This window comes from Monodelphis domestica, chromosome 5 (assembly GCF_027887165.1).
Source record: "Monodelphis domestica isolate mMonDom1 chromosome 5, mMonDom1.pri, whole genome shotgun sequence".
In the NCBI taxonomy this organism is placed as follows: domain Eukaryota; kingdom Metazoa; phylum Chordata; class Mammalia; order Didelphimorphia; family Didelphidae; genus Monodelphis; species Monodelphis domestica.
The window spans coordinates 85,272,686-85,295,074 of record NC_077231.1 but is presented as its reverse complement, the minus strand read 5'-3'; positions in this window follow the sequence as shown (position 1 = coordinate 85,295,074).

Genomic DNA, 22,389 nt, shown 5'->3' with positions numbered 1-22,389 from the left:
TGGACTGGAAAGCTTTCTCTTGTCATCTCATATCAGTCATGGGCATAACATTTCTGTTAGTGCCCAAGGAAAGTAGGCTGGATCTACTTTCACAAAATTAAATGAAAAAAAAAGGATTAATTTGAACCAACATGTATCATTATATATGTCAAGCACTGTACTGGGACCACAAGGATAAAAAATAAAATGGTAATGGCCCTCAAGAAGGTCACAATATATTAGGAAAGGTTATCAAATAATCAAGAAGCAATTATTAAGTGACTACTGAAGCCCAGGCACTCAGGATGCAAATACAAAAATTAAATTATTCCTCCCTCCAGGAGCACCCAGTCTAATAATCAAAGAAACATATGTCCTCTTGTTGAGTTGGTCTCCATTAGAAAATTCTTAAGGAAGATGTGCACAGAATGAGAAAGCATTGGTGATCTGTAACAGCCATGGGGTATATGGATTCATTCAGCTCATTCATTTAATAAGTATTTATTAAGTGCCTACCATTTGTCAGGTACTGTGCCTAGCTTGCTATTGATAAAACACAGCTGCATATGTTATTTTGAGTAAGCGTGGATGTACATCCCCAGCTCCAAGCACAGTACCTGACATATCATAGGACAGCATTGGCAAAGGTTTTCTAGTCTGAGTGCCGGGAGCGCAAATTCAAGTTGTCTGTGAGCCTCCCCACTCCCACATTACTGGACAGAGTAGAGGGAGGAAGTGTTTGCTTAGGGCAGCAGGACAGAGGGGTGGGGCATGCAAAAAATGTCCTTGGTGCTGGGAAGGGGAGGAACAGAGCAGCTCCCCCCTTGCTGGGGAACTCACTCCTGCCAATACTTTGCCAACACTGCTATAGGAGTTTAACTGATGCTTATTGATTAATTGGAGGATTGATTGATGAGATCTTCAGTCCACTGAAGTCACCAGATGTAGTGGAACTCAAATCAATCAAAACCAAATCCCTACGAGATATTGGAAGCATAGTGACCCTTTAGGAGATGGGGACTGGACAGGCTACCAGAGATAAGCAGAGGTGTATAAAGAGAGTTCAGCACTTGGCCAGGAGATCCAGGAGTCTGCTTGCAGGCAGAGAGAAAATAGTAGTGCAAAGGGAATATTGAATAGGTAAGAAAGATAGAATGATTGATGATGAAAATCCTAGAAAAGACAAGGGTAGGAGTTTTAAAGGTGGGGTTGAACTTGACAAGGAAGGGGGGCATTTCTTTCTCAGAGAAAGGATTTAAGAAAGACAAAGCTAAGAAACAACCTTTAGGTGAAGAGAGGGTCCTAGTCCTAAGGTTTATTAGAAAGAACCTCAGATGCTATCTAATTGAAACCCCTCATTTAAAGATGGGCAAATTTAAGCCTAGCAATGTTAAGTGACTTGCCCAAGGTCACACCTGTAGTAAGTAGTACTTTGGTTTTGTTCCCACCTTAAACATGGGTGGTATCTTGCTATATTCTTAATAACTTTATTTTCTCAAACTTTTATCTTGAATAATTAAATAGCCAATCCACTGAGAGTTATTATAAAATTTTATGCCAATTTTATAAAAAATCTCTGGAGTCCTAATATCCTGTGTGTGTTTGTCTATCTGTGTGTATACATATGCACATATTACATCCATATTTTTATTAAATTAAAAAAATAAAATTAAAAATTTTTGATAAGAATGACATCAACTCATGGCTGGAGCTGACTCATTTTGTTTTCTTTTTCTTAATTCAGGAAGATATGTTCTAGCATAGTCATCCTCTGCACTTGAAAATCTTATATGCCTCTTTAAAATACTTACTAAAATGGAAGGAAACAAAATCAATGGTCTCTATAAAAGGTCACATTCTTGGAGAATCACGGCTTCCTGAAATACATCAATGAATGGCTCTTGGGTCAGCCTGACTTTCTGGGTTTAAATCATAATGAAGAGAGGAATAATAGAAGCCTTGTAAAAGGTGAGATCTGAGGTTCAGGGGAAGAACTCATAGTTCACTTTCCAAAGGGGAGTTCCTGATTTGGTTTGCTTCTCTTTCCTTTAATTGCCAATAAACAAGGAAACAAAAAAAATGAATAAAATAAAATCTTATTTGCTGAGGCTAGGACAAAGTATACCTTTCTTCAGTTTTGGGTAGCCATAATCCCTAGGTATCACAATTTTACATAAAATACTATAAACAAAAATTAAGGAGTTTTTAATATTAAGCTAATTAGAAACTATTTCATCTATAATATGAGAGATTAAATATGTGGCATAATGGCTAGAGTTCCACCTCTACATACTGGATGTGTAGTCCTGGGTAAGTCACATACCCTACCATGCTTTCGGCACCTCACTAAGACCATAAGATGCAAAGCAGGTGCCAACCTCCACTGGTGAAGGGAGTTTGCTCAGCTCAAAATTTCTTCCTTGTATACCTGAAACCACAAGTTTTGTCCCTATTTCTATTCTAGAAAAATACTGACACACAATCAGGATATTATAATTTGTACACAATTAATTTTTTTATACCTTACCTTCTAAGGCAGAAGAGTGGTAAGGGCTAGGCAATGGGAGTTAAGTGACTTGCCCAGGGTTACACAGCTAGGAAGTATCTAAGGCCAGATTTAAACCCAGGACTTCCCATCTTTGGGCATGGCTCTCAATCCACTGAGCTGTCTAGCTGCCTGCCCCTCCCCACAATTACTTTTTTTTTTTAAGAGCCAATTCAAAAATATTTCTGAATGATGATCCATTTTTTGTCTCTCAGACTATCTCTGCAGATTCATGTCACAATCCCTCATTAATTCCCATATTTTCTATCTTCTAACCAAAGTAGACTATTCCCTCATTTTCCATGTATATTATATGTTCTGTATAAATATATTATATATAATGTCTTCTCAACTGCCCATATTGACTAGCTTTGATCTTTTTGCCTGAAGTGAATACCACTCTACTCTCTATCAGTTTATAGCCTACCCATTTTTTGAGATCCAATTCAAAGGCTGTCTTCTCCAGAAAGCCTCTCCTGATAATCAGTGAGGTTTTTTTTGGGGGGGGGTGATGGTCTTGCACAATATTCTATATATACCTGTTATAAACTTTAACTCCATTTTGCATGAATTACTGGTAGTATAAACTGAGGAAAAATGAGGAAACAAAAAAGCACCTAATTCTAAAGAACTTTTATGAAGACAAAGAGGAAGGTATAGACACAGAAGGGGACAGTGAAATCAAAGGAAGCACACACAAAGCCCAAAAGAAAAATGTGGATTTGACACAAATTCTTGAAGAGTTCAAAAAAGACTTCAAAAGCCAATTAAGAGAGGCAGAAGAAAAGTGGGGAAGAGAAATGAAAGTGATGCAAGGGGAAATGAAAGTGGTACAAGAAGAAATGGTCCAATTGATAAAGGAGAACCAAAAACTGATGGAGGAAAATCAGGCCTTAAAAATCAGAATTGACCATCTAGAAACTAATGATTTAATGAGAAACCAGGAAACAATAAAGCAGAATAAAAGGAATCAAAAAACAGGAAAACAGGAAATATCTTACTGAAAGAACTGAACAATAACAAATATACCAAATACTATGCTAGGCATGGTTGATACAAAAAAAAAAAAGCAAGACATTTCTTGCCCTCAAGGACCTTACATTAAAATAGTGAAAGATAATACATACAGGAGAATGGTGTCCAGAGAAAATGTTTCAGTTTGGGAAGTCACAGAGATGTTGAATGGAGCCATAGGGCAATTCTAGCAAACAATGTCTCCATAGATTTGATGATGGTTCCAGATCTGGAAAGTAGGGAAGAAAGGATGGTGTGTGACAAAAGGATGACCAGGGGTGGATTGTGTGGATTTGTGGATTGTGGATGCATTGTGAAACACTGAGAGAGGGAAGGGGCTATGTTGTACATATACCAAACAGGACAACTTGGTCCCAGGGAGGAAACCCCAAAGCATAAAGTCCCCCTGGGCACTCAGTTTATTTTCTGGGTCAGAGGACTGAGAGGTCTGGGAGCCCGCTCCACCTGCTGATTCAATTGACCCTTGAGATGCTGATGGCTTAAGGACTTGTCTCAGGCTTGGGTGTAACCCTAAAGTCTACCTGACCTCTAAACTGAGTTCTGGTGGTTCAAGAGTCTGATGGGCCCAGAAGTGGGACTGGCAAATGGGAAGAAGCTCCCCATATACAAAGATCATTCTGACACCCCAAACATCTAAGGCAGCAGAGGCATGATGCAAACAGGTGCCAGCTGAAGTATAGAACCTGTGGACAGAGAGCTTGGGTGCTGCCCAGGGACCTAAAAAAAAAAACAGAAACCTAATGGTGAATGGGTGGAATACTTTATAATCACACCCCAGACTTATGACTCCATCTCTGAATATGAGGTCTGCTAAATTCCTTGGTAAAGGGGACATTTTCTGAAGGGTTCAAACAAAGGAATGTTTGTTTTACCTTGCCTCCTATGTAAAATCTCTGAGGTCCTCATCACTTTTCACCTGCACTATTACAAAACCTCCAACTAAATTCTCTGCCTCACCTCTCTCCCTACTCCAGTGCTTCGTCCACCTAGGTGCTAAAATTATTTTTCTGATGTGTGCATCTAGCCATGACATCATTCCTATTCAGTCAACTACTGTGACTCACTTTTTTCTCCAGGATCAGATAGAATGCCATCTCTGACCATTAAAGTTCTTTATAACCTGGCCTCTTCTGAGTAGTCTTCCTAGACCTTGTTCCTTTCCACGAACACTCCCATCCCTTGGCACAGGACGATTTGCTGTTACCAAGGAAGGGAACAAAAATTTTTGAAGTGCCTACTATGTGCCAGAAACTATAACAAGTGCTTTCCAAATATTATCCCATTTGATCCTCATAATTATCCTATCAAGTAGGAGCTATTGTTATTCCATTTTATAGATGAGGAAACTGACACTGAGTAACTTCCCCAGGGTTACATACCTAGTAAACATCTGAGGCAGAATTTGAATTAAAGTCTTCCTAACTAGAGACCAGGATTCTATCTATCCACTGCACTTTGTTGTTCAGTCAGGATTCTTTAAGTCCCCATTCGGAGTGATAGGAGGAGGTAAAGAAGAGGGAGAAGGAGGAGGAGTAGAAGGAGAAGGAGCCATCTTCCCCAAAACAGATTTATGCTGGTATCTTATTTCCTCTCCCCAAAGGAAGGAGAAATTATGGTGCCACCATCACTATTACTACTGTTACTATAATAATTACCACCACTACTAGCCAATACTTATATAACGTTAACTATACGCCAAGCACTTTACAATTATCTTTTTTTTTTACTTTTTCACATTAATTCCTTCTTTTATTTAGAGGTCTAGACATGACACACACAAAAAGAGAAATCAAACACTCATATGCTGAGTTGTCTTTAAATATTATATCTAACAATGCTTTGTCTTTGATCTCATTTGATCCTCACATTCACCCTGGGAGGCAGATGCTATAATTATTGGCATTTTACAGATGAGAAAATTAAGGTACAAAGGAGTCAAATGACTTGCCAAGGATCACATAGCTACCATTATCAAGGAGGAAAAGGGGCCTTACCATAGCTTCTGACTTTGTCACCTACTGTAACTCCTTGATGCTAAGATCTTGTTTCTAAACTACTAAAGGACTACAATTGCTGACAGAATCTTTTATATTCTACTCCCTCTAAATTCAACAACCTGGGACAAACTCTGTCTCCCCACCTTACTTAAAATTCTGATCAATTGGTTAAGTGAACAAAAGCAATTTCCTAAGGGGACAAATAAACAGAATCTCCTTTCTCTCCCCCCCCCCCCCACAGCCTCAATAAGTCTCATGTCTACATGGCCAGAAAATAAAAGAGAAAGATAGATTTCAAAGAATTACTCTTTGGTTCACTGTCTAATTTCATTGAGTTTCAATCTGTTTCTCTTCTTGGCTCTTTGCTCCTGAGTTTATGACTCATTCAGATGCCTTCCACAAAGGGCACATGGATGTCCTTGGTTTGGGGATTTTTTTTTGTTTCTGTTTTTCCCTAGATTAAGAAAAAAAAATATTCCAAGGCATATGTAGATTCAGATCTTGTCCAAGATTCCCCTAGAGAATACCTCTGTCACCCAGGCAGCCAGCTGTTGAAGGAACAAGGATTTCCCCTTGGCTCAAGGCTCAGTAGGCAAGGGTCAGCTAGTGGTCACCTCCTCTAGCAGAGGCCCCTTTGAAACAGGCACAGACCACATTCAGAACCCTCCTAATGTGGTTATGTAGAGGCCTCTCCCTCACCCTGCCCCTGTACATCAGGTCAGATCTGCTTCATCTCAGCAGGATTGATTTGAGATTGGAAAGAGTAAACTGCTCTAGACTGCTTTGAAAAAAAAAAGATTGAAATCTTCAAAGCCAGACTAGGCAGAATCCTTTGCCAATTTGCATTTTCGGTTTATTTGTTTGTTTTTTATTTGAATATTCAGCTGACCCCGATGGCAATCAGATCCTGAGCATGGGGAGCAAAATTAGAAAGAATCAAGCACCTTAATATAAAAAAAGAAGCAACTTCACCTGGGATATCTACTAGCTTGGGGGGAAGAGGCCAGGATTTGGAATATGATCAAAGGATCCTAGGCATAGAACTGGAAGGGATATTAGAGGCCATTCAGGACAACCCCCTCATTTTACAGAGGACGTAACAGAGATCAAGGAGGTAAAGTACACTATACCATACTTCAAACTATACTATATTAAACTATACTATAATATATACTTCATACTGTTACACTATACTTTTACTTTGTACTATATATTATACTCTATACTATACCTTAGTATAGTAGACAATATAGAGAATGATAGAGAATCATAGATCTAGAAATAGAAAGGATCTGGCAAGCCATCTAGTCCAACCCTCTCATTTTACAGTGCAGGAAACTGAGGTTCAGATAGAAGTTAAGTAACTGATATGTGATTACCAAAGCTGGTATTTGAACTGAGATCATCCTGGGTTGGAATACTCACTCTGCTATATACTATCTATCTAACCTGGCCAATTTTCTTAACCTCTTTGGGTCTTGGTTTCCTCATCTACAGAATGAGAGGATTAGATCAGATAGTTTCTAAGGTTACATGTGTATAGTGATGGATATACATGCCAGAATTAGTCAGGAGACCCAGGGTCCAGTCATACTCTGCTAATTACTACTTGTTTAACCTTAGACAAATCCCCTCCCCTCCCTAGGCCTCAGTTTCTCCACCTGTAAAGTGATAGAATTGAACCAGAAGATTCCTAATATCCCATCTAGCTATAAACCTTAGGACCTTATAAAGACAAAAACAAACTAGTCTTCCAATTAGGAATGGGAGGGAGGAAAAGTAAATGCTTGTTAACTGAAAATTTACATTCATTAAAAAAGAGGAAGCAAAGCATTGAAATAAAACACATGCTATAGACTTGACTTTTACCTTCTATTACTAGAGAACACCGCTAGACTTTAGGTAACTGTAATAATAGGTCAAATCTTAAGCTAGCATCTGAACAACACTATGACTACACTGGCTATCTGAGAGTCTTAAACTCCTAGAGGACCTCAAGGACCCCAACTAGTCATCTTTTCATTCTTGCCCTCCTCCCCTTCCATCCAGATATATTTTATTTGCCCCATAATGATTTCATCATTACAAAATATCTGCATATGGCCTTGATTCATATATCCATTATTGATTCATTCTATGGTGCTTACAAAACCTCTACTCTACGCAAAACCCATGTGCAGGATACAAAGTTTAAGAAGAGAGAGTTCTTTGCCCAAGTGGAACTCACAACCTAGTAGGAAGAAAAATGGGACAACTAGTATCCTGATTCTTTGAAGCATACCCTACAAACAACCATGGAGACCTCAGACCTCAGGACACAAAGCCCCAAGGCAGGAAAGGCCATAGAGACTGACCTTTTGGGGGAGGAGACATAAACAAGATATTGAAATATAGTCCATTGCCCATGAAAGGACCTCAGAGGTTATCTAGTTCATCCCATCTCTCATTTTGCAGTTGAGGAAACTGAGACCCATAGAGGTGAATAGACTTTCCCAAGGTCACTCAGGTAGCAAATGACACAGCTTTATATTTAAGAGATCCTCTGACACCAGATTCATCACTCCCTCCATAATTCCACACTGTTTTGATGGAGTGGAGGGTAGGAATAAATATACCATCTAGTAACTTCCTATATTATCTAATAACTATTACTGACTTATATTTCTAATTGCTAACCTCAATTTTGATATCTGTTGAGTGAATATAAGCACAATCATTAGTCCCAAAGATTTTATTTGCATTCATGATGCATGCATGATTACATACCATGAGTTACTCTGAAAGAAAAAAAAGGGCACTATCATTGATAACCATATGACTAATGACTTTGAGAGGAACAAGACAAAAGGACTATCTGTCCTTTTACCATAATTGGTATAAGGTGTTTCATTGTTGCCAGTTTCATATCTAGTAATGAAGCAAATGGATTAGTTATGGGCAATTTTGGTCAATCACATCTATTTAGAGAAGTGTAACTAGGGTGGAGTGACTGGTACTCTGTCCCAAGGTGCTGAAATTTAGAGGGCATTCATAGCACTAATATTCCTCTGGTACATAGGAAAAATTAAGCTTACTTCCTAACCTACATGAATAATGAAAACAGAAGTAAGCAGATTGCAAACCTAGTTTTACCCTATCTCCTTCCTGGGTAGTGTACCAAGTGTACCTGGGTACAGTGTACCAAGCACTATGCTAAGTGTTGTGATTACAAAGAAAGAAAAAAACATGGACCCTTGCCTCAAAAAACTCATAAACAAGTGGAGACAACATACAGATTGTTTCATTGTTGTTCAGTCATATCCAACTATTCATTACCCCATTTGGGTTTTTCTTGACAAAGATACTGGAATGGTTTGCCGTTTGCTTCTGAAGAAATGAAGGCAGATGAGATCAAGTGACTTGCCCTTTGAATTCATGAACACGAATCTTCCTGATTCTAACTAAAGTGCTCTAACTATTGTGCAATCTTTTCATATAGGCTTTTTCATTATTCCTTGAACATGAAATTTCATCTCCCATCTCTATGCCTTTTTTCAGGATGTCTTCCATTCCTGTGATGCACTTGCTCCTCACTTCTGCCTCTTGTAATTCCCTACTTTCTTTTGAGGCTTAATTCAGACATTACCTCCTACAAGAAATGTTTCCTGTTCCCTTCAACTGAGCCTTCCTTCGAAAAATCATCTTGTATTTATTTTGTATGTATAGATCGAAGCACTTATTATTATACTTATCTTAATTGAACATTCCTAGAGGGCAGTAATTATTTCAAATTTTATCTGTGTCTTCAGTGCCTAGGATGGTGTCTGGCATGTAGTAGGTGGTGCTTATAGTGCTTATAAACTGATTTATTTATTGATTGAAGGATGTCCCAGGTTCTCTCCTCAAAGGTTTCTTCTATATGGAGGTCCAAATTCTCTCCCCAAGTTAGCATTGTCCTCAACTGAATTTGTCTTCAAAAGTTGCTTGACCTGAACATCAGTTTTACTAATTATTATTTTGGTTGGTTCTTGCACTATTATAATTGGCTCCAAAACTGCTGAAGAAAAAAAAATGGAAAAATCATTCAGAATAAAGCTATTTTAAATTGCATGCTGGAAACTTCCATATTTAGATGGATCTGTGATCTCAGGAACAAGGGCATAGCTATAGATAAAAACTATGAAATTCTCTTCCTCATTCCTCTGAGTCAATACTGGGTATTTCCCTGTCCCGCTTCGTCCCCATCCCTTTTCAAGGAGTCAGTTCTCCCTTTTCAAACCTATGTGTGGTCCCTTTCGGAAATTCAAACAAATGCCTTGAGTGAGTTAGAAAGGGAAGAAATCCAAGCCCACGGGATAAATACTGATTCATCAGCACACTACACCCAACTTCTGCATGACCTTACAAAATTAGTTCTGGCATTTCTTGTGGAAATAAGACTCAAATAGGGAATCTAAGGAGCTGGGTAGAAAATGAAGGGGCAGGGAGGTAGAAAAAAAAGAGAATAAGGAAGATCTTAAAGACCACAAGATGAGAAAACTGGGGCACATAGAAGTAAATTGTCCTAGATCACAAAGGCAGTAAGCATCACAGGTGGGATTGGAATGAAGGTTCCTTGACTCTAAACCCAGGGATCTTCCCACTGTAGTCTTCTGCCTTCCCATTGTAGGCCATTTACTAGACTTGTCAATTTAAAGCTATAAAAGGATCTTATGTGCCACCTGGCCCATCCTCTCACTTTATAGGTGGTGAAATGAGGCCCATGCTCCCAAATATAGAATTAGCACCAGAATTTGAACTGAGGTCCTCTAAGACTAAACAGAGAAGGTCTTTCTTCTGTACCAGGCTGCTTTCTTCTCTGTGTAATCTTAGGAAAGTCATTTAATTTCCTTGGGCCTCAGTTTCTTTAATTGTAAAATAAAAGGCTTAGTCCCGATGACTTCTAAGTTCTTCTTCAGATCTAGATCTGTGATATACTGTGAGTTAGGCTGGCTCTCAGATTTTTCTAAATGGTAATATATTGGAGCCTTGCCACAATACCATGTCCAAAGCTAATGTCAAAAGTAGATGTATCCTCAGAGAAAACTACAAAGGAGTAGAAGTGTGTTTTTACCATCTTTTTTGGCTCCTTTTTGGCATCCATCATCACAGGAGTGAGCTGAGTTCTCTCAAGTTGACTCTAAGTTGTTTTGGACCTCACACTTGAGATATCATGCCCAGAAGAGTCCTGATTGGTAGCCCTACCTCACATCTTAAATCTTTTCTATAGCTCCAAGCCTCCAAATTATTAACACATCCCATTCTTTCTGAACATTTAATAGATGACTAGAGCATATAGTATGACCTTGGAAAATAAATTAAGTCCTGGATGAAGCCTCAAAAACCATCTAGTCCAGTACCCTCATTTGACAGGTGAGGAAACTGAGCCAGAGATGTCAAATGTCTTCACTGAAGTTATAGATCATAGAGCTAAAGACACAAGGAAACTTGGAGGCTATCTAGTCCAACCCTCTCCCTTGAAAAATAAGGAACTATAGCCCAGAAAATTGACAACTTTCCCAAGATCATATAGGCAATAAATTTTAGAGCTTTGACTCCCAGTCCAGTCCTATTTTCATTGTATCTCACTGTTTCCTCTGATCAACCTATACATCAATGAGCTAAAAGGCACTCTTTATACCTATGCATAGTATAACCCGTCTTGGCCTTAGTAGATGGTCTTCATAGGTTTGCTTACCCAACCGTAAGGCAAAGAACTTCTCTTTAAATTTTATCACTGATTCAATCCCTGGCATTTTTGTGAATGGGTTGTCCATTTCCTTGATTAATTGCTATTAATTTTTAAAATATATTTTTATTGAAATTTTCTATACTTTACTTTAGCATAGATATTCCCAGGATCCTTTCCTCTCCACAATCCCACAAAAAAAAAAACCCAACTTATATGACAAATGGCAGTTTAAAAAAAGAGAGAGAGAAAAAATTAGTATAACTGATCATCCATTAATTTTTTATTTTTTAGTTGCTTTACTTCCCCAGTTCCCAAGCACAGTTTGCCCCTGCCACAATCTGTGTTGACTGAAGAAATAAAATCTAGTTTTACTATTGGTTAAATAGAATATAATTTGGAGGGTTAGCTGGAATATAAGCTTCTTGCTAGGAGAAGTTATTTTATTCTTTGTCTTTGGGTCCTCAATGCCTAGCATAATATCTAGCATATAGTAGGCACCCAAAGTCTAGTTGATTGACTGGGCAGGAAGTTATAAATGTTGCTAATCCTAGCTTTCCCACATACACAGAGTTTACTCAGAGTCAAGAAGTGATTTTTGAGGTCATCTTCAAATATGCCAACAGCTGGATATCACAATGGATAAGTATTCTGGGCCTGAGGTCAGGGATACTTATCCTCCTGAGTTCAAATATGGTTTCAGACACTAGCTATGTGACCTTGGACATTTAACCCTGTTTACCTCAGTGTTCTCTTCTGTAAAATGAGCTGGAGAAGGAAGAGGCAACCCACTCCAATATCTTTGCCAGGAAAACCCCAAATGGGGTCACAAAGAGTTAGACATCACTCACTGTATATAAATAGTATATATGCGTTTGTGTGTTTGTATGTGTATATGTGTGGCATATTGAGTCAGATTGAATTAACTCAATTCAACCAATATGTTTAACTATGTACCAGACACTTTCCTGGCATCAGGAGAAGATGACAGAAAAAAAATTGGCCCCTGCCCATGCACTGGTAATTCTTGATGCAGCAAAGTAGAGCTGGAAGACCTAGGGGAGTAGGTGGGAAGAATCAGGAAAGACTTCCTATAGGTGGTGGCACTGAACTGTGGCTTGAAGAAACCTAGGAATTTCAAAAGGCAATGAGGGTGAGCAGGGAGAGCATTCGGGGAACTTAGCTCAGCCTGTTCAAAGGTACAGAAATGGAAATGGAATGTCTTCTAGCAATAGCAGCTGGGCTAGTTTGGCTCAGATATAGAATATGTGAGGGGGAGCAATGTGTAACCAGTGTGGAAAGAAGATGGAGCCAGATCATAAAGAACTTTGAATGCCAAAGATTTGACTGAATTTAAGAGACATGATTTTATTCTGGAGTATTGATTTGTTTCTTCCAAACACCTTTGGACAATACAATCATTGGCATCAGCTAGCATTTATTAAGTCCTACTATGTACCAAGTTCTGTATTAAGCAGTAGAGATAGAGAGGCAAGGAAAAATAGCCCCATACCTCAAAGAACTCACTGTCTAATGAGGAGGTTGGGGGAAAAGACGACATTGAAATAATTAAGGACAAACAAGATAGAAGAGGGATAGTTAGGTGGCTCAATGGATAAAGAGCCAGGCCTAGAGATAGGAGGACCTGGTTTCAAATTTGACCTCAGATAATTCTTAGCTGTGTGACTTTGTGCAAATTACTTAACCCCAACTGCCTAGATATTATTACTCTATTGCTTTGGAAATGATACTTAGTATTGACTCTAAGACAGAAAGTAAGGGTTAAAAAAAGAGAGCCAGAAGACATTTTAGGGAAATGTATTTGGTGAATGGGTGGTTTTCCATGTGATTGATAAAAGGTAAAGGAAGAGAAGGGAACAAGCATTTTTAAGTACCTGCTATGTGTCAGATACTATGCTGGGTGCCTTGCAAATATTATGTCACTTGATGAAAGAATATTTACTTTACAATTAACTTTTTCATAATGATGGCTATATCCACAAGACAGTGATAAGAGGACAGGAAAAATCTGTTCCTTATGGCCTTAGAGAGCCATAAGGAAAGAAAGAAAGAAAGAAAGAAAGAAAGAAAGAAAGAAAGAAAGAAAGAAAGAAAGAAAGAAAGAAAGAAAGAAAGAAAGAAAGAAAGAAAGAAAGAAAGAAAGAAAAGACCAGTGGATATATTTCTTTGTCAGAACCAGCATCACACCACGCAAATTTGGAAGCCTGCAATTACCTTTTTGGTCCTGCTATAATTTTAGACTCTGACCTTTAGCAAGTCAATATCTGGGTCTCTGTTCCTCCATTTGCAAATTTACAGATAAAACTTTAGCTAGCAACATCATTGTGGAATCACAGAGATGTATTCATGTTTATTAAAAAGCCTCTTTGTAATTAAAGATTTATTAAACTATAATAAAACAACCTTTTCTTTTCCTATTCTCTGACAGGTTCCTAACCTGTCCTTGACTAATTCCATGCCTCTAACTAGGAGTCATTTATTGTTATGAAATATGTATGTATTTTAAGTTACAGGGATTAACCATCCCTTTTTATCATCAGATCATCTATTTGGAGTTGGTAGGAAACTTTGATACTCTCAGTGTATAGTTTTACAAATGAGGAAACTGAATGTCTGAGAAGTCATAGCATTATAGATGAAGAAAGGAATCCCAAAGGAGTGTGATATGGATGAGGAAATGGGAGCCCAGAGAGTTCTTAAGATCACAGATGGAGAGCTGAGTTTCAGGGAAATCACAGAATCACATATGGTGAAATTATTGTCTAGAGAAATTAAATGCCTTGCCTAAGTTCACACAGATAATATTGATAAAATTAAAAAATTTTAAACCCTTACCTTCCATCCTAGAATCAATACTGTGTTGGTTCTAAGGCAGAAGAGTGGTAAAGGCTAGGCAATGGGGGTTAAGTGACTTGCCCAGGGTCAAACAGCTGGGAATTATCTAAATTCAAATTTGAACCCAGGACCTCCTGTCTTTAGGCCTGGCTCTAATTCCACTAAACCACCTACTGGCCCCATGGTAAATTTTTTTGTTGTTGTTAAACAATCATCCAAGCATTTAAGATCCTACTGTGTATCAGGTACTATTTTAGGGGCTAGGGAATCAAACACAATGAAAGGAAATGTTCCTTTTTGAAAGGAGTTTACAATGTAATAGGAGCTGACATTCTATAGAGAGGAAGAGATAGATTAAAATATGGTCACAAATAAATACTATGGATTATGTATTTTTGGTATCTGTGTTTATATATATATACTATAGTACTATGATATTATAAACATAAACACAATAAATACACAATAATTTAAGGAGGTACTAAACCTGGGAAATTCAGAAAAGGTCTCAAAAAAAGTCCAACCCCACACTGAACCATTTGTTTTTGTTACCTGATAAAGGTAACATTTGAACTCAAGTCCTAAAACTCTAAATCTAGTATTTTTTCTACTTTAGTTCTCCTGGGTCATGTTCTCTGACATATTACAGTTACTAAGAATTAAATGCCCATATTTTAAAAGCATAGTATAGTCATCTACCCTAACCTTATTAAAATTGCATATAAAAGTTTCCCCAATGAACTCATGTGTTTGATCCTTTTTATTGATTTTCATGTCATGACCTTGTCCATGGTCAGAGGTAGCAAGAGGCAGATCCAGGAACTGAACTCAGCTTGTTTGGGGTCAAATCGAATCTTATTTCCATTGAACCATTTGTCTCCCTCCCTGTGTAACCTTGGTCAATTCAAGGCACTTTCCCTCTCCAAGACTCAGTTTCCTCCTCTGTAAATTGGTGGGGGGAGGATCTAGAGTAGGTAGCTTCTCCCCTCTTTTCCAGTTCTAGCTCTAGGATCTGCCTTTCATACTTATTACCTATATAACCTTAGGCAAGTAACTCCAGCTCCTTGGACTATCAGAATGAGGTTGAATTAACTAGCCTCAGTGCTTCCTCTTGGATCTTGATTCATGATCCCACGTGAAAGGCTTCTCCCTTCCAAGTTAGTTTTCAGATTTCTCTAATTAAGAATATATTGGAGGGGGCAACTGGGTGGCTCAGTGGATTGAGAGCTAGCCCTAGAGACGGGAGGTCCTAGGTTCAAATCTGGATTCAGACACTTTCTAGCTGTGTGACCCTGGACAAGTCACTTGACCCCCATTGCCTAGCTCTTACTGCTCTTCAGCTTTAGAACCAATATACAGTATTGATTCCAAGAAGGAAGGTAAGGGTTTAAAAATATATATATATATATATATATATATATATATATTGGAAGGGCAGCTAGGTAGTATGGTGGCTAGAGTGCCAGACCTAAAGTCAAGAGGACCTGCATTCAAATCTGACCTCAGACACTTCCTAAAAAATAAGTGATCCTGGGCAAGACACTTAACTCCCATTGCCTAGCCCAGATTGCTCTTCTACCTTGGAAACCATATTTAGTACTGATTCTAAGACAGAAGAAAATTTTAAAATATTAATATCACTATTGCCAGTGACACGGCAATTAACTTTTTTACGGTCTCACTTATCTTCTCTGTGATTCTCTGAACCAAAAGTCCCTTCTCTAGTCCTCACTTCTCTGTACCTGTTGTGTTCACCTATAAAGGCATAAGCTCCTTGAGGATGGTGGTAAGGGGTGTCATTTGAAAACTTTGTGCTCCAAGTACTTAGCCTATACCACATGCCTAGCACATAGCAGGCAGCTAAGAAAGCTTTTTTCTATTCATTCATTTCACCAATCCTTCATTGTTCCTTGTATGCCTCCCAATTTTGATTTTTAGGGGTGATACAGAGTAAATAGGAGAGAGTTAAAAGAGGGAAAGAATTGGAGCTAAGAAGGGTTTAGGGAAGTGAGAGCCATCAGTAGTAGGAGCAGAGAAGGGAGAGTATTCCAGGAATGTGGAATGCCAGAAAAATGTTTGGAACCATCTTTTTTAATGCCAATTTCCTTCTGGGACACAGAAAAGAATTTTACTTCTTTAACATAATTGATAGACTTCCTCTGCAGTGGATCAGATATTCAACTCTCTGCTATTCATTGGATAGAACAGTGGTTATCAATGGCAGATCTCTAAATTGAGAGAACTGATTAAAGCTGAAATCTAATATATATAAAATAGAGGAAAGTTCCCTTACTTCTTTATCTACCTGCTCACTTCCATGTGAGTAATCTATTCTTGTAGGAAAACTCAGGGGTGCACAGTCTGTATTGTACATTCAATTTGTTTTCCTGACTTGGTCCAATTACAAATATTTTTTATTGCTTTTGACTCTAAAACTTCAAGAAAACAAAGCAAAGAAAAAATACAGTAAATTCTGCACCAAAGACATTTTCCTCTTCTCTGAGCTTCAAAATCTGCTGAGGAAATTAGTTCTTTTATCTGGAACAGATGGTGGCTTAAACCTGGATGTGACTGTAATTCAATGAGATACAATTCAACAAATAATTATTAAAAGCTTAGGATGTGGAAAAACAATGTGATGGAGCAGAGAGAGTAATAAATGTGGAACTACAGACATGGGTTCTAAACCTGGTTCTACCATAATGCGATCTCAGAGAAGTAACATAATGTCTTTGGGCCTCAGTTTCCTCATCTGTAAAGTGGGGATAATCATAGCATTCACTCACAGGATTGTTGTGAGAATCAAATGAAAAAATATATAAAGCTCTTTGAAAATCTTAAAGCACAGAATAAATGTGAACTGATGTTATATTTTTAAGTAAAAGGACTGAACTAGGCAACTTCAAAAGTTGTCTTCTTCCGAGTCTGATGCTATGATCTCCAAGGCATCTTTCAGCTCTGACATCCTGTGAGTCTATGTTTATGCATTTCTAATCATTAATCTCATATTTCATCCTAGAGTCACTCTAAAGACAATAGACTTGAGTCTGCGAGTGACCACAGGGATTCTCTACATCAGTACCTTCATTTATCAGAAACTGAGGTCCAGAGAGGTCATGACTTTCCCAAGTCTACAGCTGCTAAGTGACACGAATGGGTTTAAAGCCTACATCACATGATGCCATATCCATCTCTCTTTCCATACCACTACCTTGTCTTTGTCCATAAACTAAGTGCTGACTTACCTATTTCCAAATATTTCAGGAGTTGTTTGTATTTTTTGCACAATATTTTTGCTTGGGTCTATGTTTAATGGAAATACAGTGGTTTGTGGGCGCAGAGTGTACTCTCAGCACCCTTGGTGTTTCTAGAAGGTTATTTGAGATCAATGGGGAAGCTAGTGATTTTTTTTAGATTCCGTTTCAGTCTAATGGAGGCAGCAGCTTCACTTCAGGAAGATACCTCACCCACCTTCCTTTTGCTTCAACAAATGACCCTGACAAATGACCCCGATGATTCACTCCCAGAGCTGTTAATAATCTCTCTGGCCCAATATCTCCAGGTCAACATCTTGCAGTACAGATTCTGGGATTCAGACCAAGAAAATGTTTGCTTTTAAAAGGAATCACATCATCCTCATGTGAAGGGTCTTATAAGGGAGTTTTTAACAACAAAAAAGTCTAACTTGTTTTACCTTTATGATAACGAAGGGAGTCCACAATACTTTGGAGATGGCCTGGGAATTGTCAGTGGTTTTGTCCAAAATGTCAACCATATCTTCTTACATGAGTCACACATGTAGCTGTTTCTCCACCCACCCTGACAGGACTCCATTTTATGGATTCTCCATCTGGAATGATCATAACTGATATGATTCCACTGGTTCTTCTTAGTCCAACAGGATGGCCATAAAAGACACTAAGGAGGTGCTCTTAGACCATGCTTACATTCTTACACATAAAATGCCATGCTATTCCCTCTAGTGACTAAGTTGGTTAGAGAGTTTATGCCCTTGTATTTTCAAGGTTTAAAAGGATGATTTTTTAAGCCCAGTCCTGTGATTGAATGTGTAGATAGAATTCCCAAGGTGGAAATTCCTTCCACCAATGAAGATCTGTAACTCATTGGCAACCTAGAGTCTCGAAAGTTACCTAGGGATAACTGAGAAGCTAAGCAATTTGCCCAAGGTCACATGGGAAGGTTGTGGTCATATCTGAACTTCTCAAATATCTTCATCAGCTTCTCACATTCTCGGACTTTAAAAATCCTCTTATTTCACTGATTCTTATGTTTACTCAATTACAAGCACAGGTCAGAATCCCTTAATAATAATAAATTAGTTCCTCTCTTTCTTGAAAAAAATATTTTTATAAAGGAAGGAAAGAAACATAGAGGGGGGTTTAGGAAATGTAAAAACAAAAAGTAATATAATTATTTTTAGAATAATAAATTAGGAGCTTAGAAATAGGGCCATAGAACTATGAATTATAAGAAAATTATAAGTATAAGAGACTATAAGAAAACTCTAATAATCCACCAAGTCCAAGCCCCTCATTTTTAATAATGCAGAAATTGAAGCTGAAAAAAAATGAAAAAAAATTGAAGCTGAGTAAAGTAACTTGCTTAGAGTCATATTAACAGTTTGTGTCAAAGCTGTTGTTCAGTCATGTCTGACTCTCCATGACCCCATTTGGGGTCTTCTTGGCAAAGATATTGGGGGAGGTTCCATTTCCTTTTCCAGCTCATTTTACAGATGAGGAAACTGAGACAAACAAGTTTAAGTGATTTGCTCAAAGTTATACATCTAGTAAGTGTCTTAAGCCAGATTTGAACTCAGAAGCCAAGATTTGACTGGAGGCATGGCATTATATCCACTGTGTCACCTGGACTAAAGGCAAAGTTTAAATCCAGGTCTTCCTGACTCTAGGTCCACTCTCTAGTCATTATCCCACATTGCTTGGCCAGAGTCACATAATGAAATAAAGCTATGTGTCTCATTTCTGAGGCAGGATAGAGGCTAAGCTGTTTGGGATGTCTTGGATGTGCCTAAAAACAGAAGGATGCATAAAATAACCTCAGAGGGTCCTTTGTCCTAGAATTCATCTCTAGTCAAATGACACCTAAAATTCAGGCTACTGAATTTTATTTTCTCACCCATCTGCTTCCCATTGCGCATTAATTTTCAGGCTTAGCATTTTAGATGCCATTCTTAATAATCATTTTCACACCTTTCCATTAGTATCTCAACATTTTTTACATTCAGGCTCCTTTTGTCCAAATTGCAAATACTGACTTTCCTTAAGCCTTTTCTGAGGGAAAAAAAATCTATTAATCTTTTCATCTACTTTCCTCTAAAGTTTTCTCTCAGAGGACACCACATGTGATGCTGGCTTTGAAAAACAAAATAAAATACAAGTGGTGGGAAGATCACAGAAAGAGAATGTGGGAAGAGATATGGTTAGAGATTGCTCTATAATCCTCCTTCTATTTGGGGATCAGTAATGGACCAAAAGAGAGCGTAAAGGAGGTTTGGGCAATAGTACTGTCAAAATACTGTGCAATAAAAAAGACAATGACCACTGGAGGAAATGGGGCAAATTTCTCACCAATTCAGTAACTTTCCCTAGGGTTTTCTCTGCACACGATTATGATCTGAGAAAGTCATCCTTAGAGATACACCACTTTTATTACTATTTAGGAATGATCTCAGATATTGGCCTCACAATCTATGCCAGCAAAAAGAAATGGATGAAAAATTTCTATTGTGGTATTCAATTGCATGATCAAGTTCACTGAGTTAGTATGTGTATTTGTTGCAGACACTATGTACCTAGGTTGGACCCAGAATTGAAAAGGAAGAGAAAGAGGGCTGGGTTGCAAAGGAGAGAGAGCATGATACTTTCAATAATACTAAATTGTTTCTTATCTAGAAACTCCATCTTTCTAAAATAGGTGTTCTTGGGGGCAGCTGGGTGGCTCAGTGGATTGAGATCCAGGCCCAGAGATGGGAGGTCCTGAGTTCAAATTTGACTTCAGATACTTCCTAGCTGTTTGACCCTGAGCAAGTCACTTAACCCCCATTGCCTAGCCCTTATCACTCTTCTGTCTTAAACCAATACGCAGTATTGATTCTAATATGGAAGGTAAGGGTTTAAGCATTTTCCCATCATTTTTGTTTTGGGGGAAATTTTGGAGCATCATAGCCTCCAATGAAATTAAGGTACACATGATCCAAAGGCTACAGGTGAGCTCATGGTAGACACAGGAGGTGACTAAATAGTTCTAACAAAGACCTGCTTGGGGAAAAAAGTAATGAAAGAGTTGTCATCAAAGAAAGGTTGTACAATGAAGGCACATAAGTAACAGAGAGTATTTCCCTGTTTCCAACAAGATGTAAAAAACAATCTAGGATATACAGTTTTTATCTTGTTTAGGTAATGGACTCCTTAAGTGGTCTGATGAAACATAGGGACCTCCTTTCTCGGTACAATTTTTAAAAACCCTTTACTTTCTGTCTTAGAATGAATTCTGTGTATTTGTTCCAAGGCAGAAGAGTGAAAGGGACTAGACAGTAGGAAGATAAGTGACTTGTCCAGCATCACACAGCTAAGCAGTGTCTGAGACCAGATTTGGACCCAATCATTTGTTCTTTCCTATGGAGTCATGTATACCAAAATCTGATGAATTAATAAATATTAAGTTTCCCATTTCTAGATCTGGTTTTCAATCCACTGAGCCATCTAGCTGCACCCCCTCAGTATGTTTTCAAATGCATAAAATAAAATACATAGGATTATAAAGGAAACCAATTTTATTAAAACAGATATTTTGAAAGATATGTTTACAAATCCTGGTTTAAGATGAAGAACTTCTGGCTTCAAGAAGGCTCCTGGAGCAACTGCGGTATGATGGAAAGGGTCAGATTTAGATTCAGAGTGCCTACATTCAAGTCTCAGCTCTATTATTTGTCCTCTGTGCCCCTGGAAAAATCATTTAATTTCTCTGGACCTCAGATTCCTCAATTATAAAGTAAGGGGGTTGGTTCCTCAAGTGCCTTTCAGAAGTAAGTCTTTGACCCAATGTGGGATGGCTCCTCTACATGGGGCCAGTGGAGAACAAGGAAAAAATGTTACCAAATGAGATAGCGCGAGCGGGCCAACGTCTTGATTGATGCATGGAATGTCCATATCAGAAGCCCTTGACCCAGTGATGTTAAAGCATCGTAGAACAGCATAAAATGTTTCCTATCATGCCAGGCACTTAGAACTTAGAATAACCTTTCACATGGAGCCAAAAGAATTGTAAAACATCCAAGCAGGAACTTAGTGGTTCCTGACAAGTACAATGCACATTTATATGGCCAGCTGAAGCTCACTAAGTACTTTGCACATATTATGTTGACAATGCTGTGAAACAACCAAATTCAGTGAATCTTTATGTCCTTACTTATGATCCACAATTTAGAGCTGGAAGGGACCTGAGAGACTGTAATGTTCAATGACTTTTTAAAAACCCTTACCTTCCATCTTTGAATCAATACTGTGTACCAGTTCCAACACAGAAGAGAGGTTCTGACTTGCACTAGGAGAAGGAACTCCCTATTGAGGGAAGGAGCTAACACTAAACCTAAACCCTTCTACCAGTGGAATCTCAGATCCAGCCCTCTCCCTCACACATGCACAGACACACACACACACACACACACACACACACACACACACACACACACCTTTTACTATAGGGTATGCAGGAAGAATCTAATCAACTTCATTCCACTGAATTGTATTCTTCCATTTGCATTTGCATTTCCATCTGTCTCTGAGAATAAAAAAAAAACCAAGATCTCCTGACCTCAAGGCCCTTATGCTCATCAGGAACATGGATCTTCTAAACAGATGAATAAATACACAGTAATTTCAGGAAGACTCTATCCTTTGATCCTTTCTGCAGTCCTGTGAGCTAGGCTCAAGAGATCGGATTGTTCCCATTTTGTAGATGAGAAAACTCAGGTTCAGATGAGGCTAACAAGAGATCACACAAATGTTGAGTGGTCAAACCAGGGACTGGTAGCCAGGGTTTTTTTCTGATTAAAAGTACCAGGACCATTGTTTTAAAGCTGCAGGAATCACAGAAGTCAGCCATTCTAATATTCTCATTTTACAGATTAAGAAACCAAGGAACAGAATTATGAAGGGTCTTTCCCATGACTATGGAATTCTAGCCTAGCAAGGTGAGGATCTTTTAATTCTGAAGCCAGTGTTCTTTCTTCT